The 3,744-nt window shown below is 54.1% G+C and overlaps 1 long non-coding RNA gene across 1 annotated transcript; it reads right to left on the bottom strand.

Annotated features, from left to right (window-relative positions):
* Positions 1 to 360: 360 nt before the first annotated feature.
* LOC123586536 lies at positions 361 to 2,758 on the bottom strand. The gene is made up of 2 exons (XR_006706861.1): positions 1,586 to 2,758; positions 361 to 1,467 (listed from the first exon to the last, which is right to left on the bottom strand). It is a non-coding gene; the product is annotated as an uncharacterized LOC123586536 (long non-coding RNA).
* Between the last annotated feature and the right edge of the window lie 986 nt (positions 2,759 to 3,744).

Raw genomic sequence — 3,744 nt, 5'->3', positions numbered from 1 at the left:
TTGGAAGACAAATCACCGTCCTCGTGAGCCGCCCCGACTGTGACCAAAAGCTTCCGACACGGCTGCGGCATTCTCTGCCTCCTGGCGCCCACGTCCTTGCAGTGTGGGCCAAGCCTTGGGACTCGCTTCTAACCCAGCACAGAGCGTGGGTGGGAACGTCACCGTGGGTTGAGGCGTGATGCCACGGTGCCACCTGCCGTGGGCGCAGGCTGTGCAGACCTAAGGCCACAACCCACCAGCACCCCCCGCACCTCAGCTGCAGCCCCAGGTCTGGGGGCCCCGAGCCACCAGCTTGTACTTCATACCCAGGGGACTCTCACTGTGTCAGGGTCAGTAGTTCACTAGAGTGACTCACAGAACTCAGAAGTACTGTACCTATAATTACCGTTGTAAGGGTACACGTTGGGACAGGGCAAAGTTGGAGCAGGTCCCAGTGCAGACTCCCCACGTCCTGTCCCCGTGGAGGAAGGACATGTTGCTGGGCTCCCCAGCCAGAGAGCTCACCTGAACTGTAGCATCCAGAGATCTTGCCGGAGCTTCCCTCCATCAGCGTCTGGTGTGACTGGACTCCCTCTCCAGCCTGTTCTCACAGGAGTTCAAGTTCAAGCCAAAGCCGCCCCTCCCTGCCCCAGCACGTGGTTCGTCTGCCAGACTGTGTGCCCTGGGTCACCTCATCGGCAGAAACTCGAAGAAGTTTCGTTTCTATGGGGTTTCGAAGGGGGTTCGAAGATTCAGAGGTCGTCTCCCAGGAGCAGGAGAAAGGACTGGAATCTCTACTGTGCCGCATCGGGCACGAGAGATCGCGGCCTTTGTGATGCTTGAGGAGCATCTCTCTTGCCGGTTTCGAGGGAGCAAACAGCACGGTGTGTCCAACAGCCCTTGCAGCATGGAACGGCATCAACCACACAAGGCTGGAGCCTGTCTTCCCCGGTGGAACCTTCGGATGACACCGTTGCCGGCAGCCCGAACCAGACGACCCGGTGGGGCCCTTGCGGGTTCCTGACTTCCAGGGAATAGTCAACTACGAAATGATGTATGTGCGCTCTTTAATTTGCTGGATTGGGGGATAATTGGTTACACAGCAATATGTGTAACAAATACACGGACTCTCTCTCGGCACTAAAATTCAGGGCGGCGAAGGCAAGTGCGTTTCCTGTAGTTACGTGAAGCAGGCGAAGAAATGGGATGGGTCATCAAGCAGCAAATGACCAGCAGGGAGATCAGGTGATGCATCTTAGCTCAAATGGGAGGTGAGTGATAGACTGAAGACGTGACCCCCAGTGGCCAGAGTCCAGAGCCTACATGCTGCACGACACGGCCGCTGGCAAAAACCAGGCCACAAAGCCACAGGACACTTGCCCAAGGTCAGCCACTGCCAAAGACTTCGCCCCTGGAGTTTTTAACTGTTTATTCACGTGCCACTGTTTCCAAAGAGGATATCAAGTGTCTCAACAATTCCAGAAAACGCTGTGATGGAAATTAAAGGGAAATCAAGTGAGGCCATCGGCAGGAAAAGAATACAGGTAGGAAGAACTGAAGAAAGCTGGGCGGGCTTATTCCCTGGGTAGAGATGGGAGCTACGGACCCTGAACTGAGAGTGGAAGGTTCTAGGGCAGAGGGAAGCGGGTTCGAGCCCAGGACGCACGGCGTGCTCTCGGGAGACTGACGAAGCTCTTCCTTGTTGAGACCAGAGAATGCCTTCGTCCACAGGCGCTCAGGAAGGAAATCCTGTGTCACATAGTCAGCGTAGTCAGCGACAGTCCCCAAAACATCTGCAGGGGCCCAAATGAGGGGATTCAGCTTCCTGCTGGGGCCCAACGCACGCGCGGATCCCAGACGAACCAGACAGATGGACCCAGCACCCAGCTGCTCTCTTTCTCTCTCAACGTGTTTCCTTCTCAGCATTTTAAAGATTTCTCCGGCCCTCTGACACCTGCTCTCTGGTGTTTTGAGCGTTAGTGGAGAAGCTGTGGTGTCTTGGGCTGAAAACGAAGACCAAGTGTGACATCACTATGACCGTCCCCGCTGTCACAAAGAGGGGGAAGGGCGAAAAGGAGGCTGTCACCCCCTAAGTATATCAACCGCTTCCTTCCCGTTGACAAACCGACCCTCCTCTGCAGACATGAGCCCACGTTCCGCCATCCCGCTGGTCAAATGCAAACGCCGTCAGGACACGTTGATCCCAACACCGTTGTCTTCTCCTGCTGCAGCGACCAGGTGATGCGTTTCTGTTTCTCCGCCATGCGATCTCAGCTCCACGACGCGGCCCTCAGTGGGCCCCCCGGGGATGTGCTGCCTCACGCGGCTCTTTCAAGTCTCTGCCCAACCCCTCTGGTGTCCTGGACCCCAATGACCTCATACATGACGCTATTACATGATTGTGGCAGAGCTATTAAAAATAATGTCAGGAAGCCGAGGGCTGTAAAACAAAGACATCAGTAATCGCCCGGGTCGTGACTGCTCCATGCTCGGGATCCACAGTAGGCCAGGCTCCCAGGTGGGGGGGGGGGGGGGGGGGGGAGTGTGCCACTGTCCTGGGTCAGTGCCGATGGCTAGCATCCGAAGTCCTGCAATCGCTCCTGTAGGCAAGTGACTCTCAGGGGCAAGGACCATCCCCAGGACCTCTCGGACCCCGGAGACGTAAACAATATAAGCCAAAATCGCACTATAATGTGATGATGTGGTTGTACGTTGGGAAAAAGGAAATGACTATTTGTACTTTGTAACTTACACCCAAGTTAGTTAGCATCTAGTGCAATCATGACTTCAGGAGTAGATTCCAGTGATTCATCCCCTACCTACAACACCCAGTGCTCGTCCCAACAAGTGCCCTCCTTAACGCCCCATCACCCATTTAGCCCACCCCCCACAACCGCTCCAGCAACCCTCAGTTTGTTCTCTGTATTTAAGAGTCTCTTATGTCTTGTCCCCCTTGAAGTTTATTTATTGAAGTCATCTCTACACCCAACGTGAGGCTCAGACTCACAGCTCCCAGATCAAGGGCCACGCGCTCCGCTGACCGAGCCAGCCGGGCGCCCCCATAAAGCCGGTTTTAAAAGGAAATCTAACACCTTCAAAGCGAAGCTCTTGGTCCCCTCCTTCAGACCTGCTCCTGTAAATCTTCCCCATCTCGGGAAATGTCTGCTCCCTTCCTCGTTTGCTCAGATCCTGCAGTCACGGACTCCTCTCCATATGGCATCTGTATTTTATTTTCATCGACGTGTGAAGGGTGCCCAAACTCTGGTCTCTCCCACCGCCTTCCACTCCTCTGGCCACCTTCCTTTCTTGCCTGACTCGGGAGCCTCCGGCTGGCCTCCCTGCTTCCGTCCTCGCTGCTCCTCTAACTGTTCTGTCCAGTGACCTGAGACATACATGTGACGTCTCTGCTCAAAACTCCCTACTGTTCCCTTTCTCACACAGCGTATACCCCAAAGTGCTTGTAGGGCCTATAGGACCCCCCAGATCTGCCCCTACCTGCCCCCCACACTCACATATTCTGCCTCAGGACATTTGACTTGTTGTTCCTTTGCTTTCAGTGACATGGGTTTTGCCCCAGATATCCCAGGGCCTCACCAGAGGGGCCATCCTTATATAAACAGCATTCCCACTAAACAATTATGATACAAATAAAGGGAGATGGACTTTTAAATCTAAAGACTTGGAGGAAATACATTACAGGTTTGCAAACATTTTTAAAAACTTTTTCTAATGTTTATTTTTGAGAGAGAGAAAGAGAGAGAGACA

This window comes from Leopardus geoffroyi, chromosome C3, assembly GCF_018350155.1.
Source record: "Leopardus geoffroyi isolate Oge1 chromosome C3, O.geoffroyi_Oge1_pat1.0, whole genome shotgun sequence".
Lineage (NCBI taxonomy): Eukaryota > Metazoa > Chordata > Mammalia > Carnivora > Felidae > Leopardus > Leopardus geoffroyi.
This window is presented reverse-complemented; position numbering and strand designations above follow the sequence as displayed.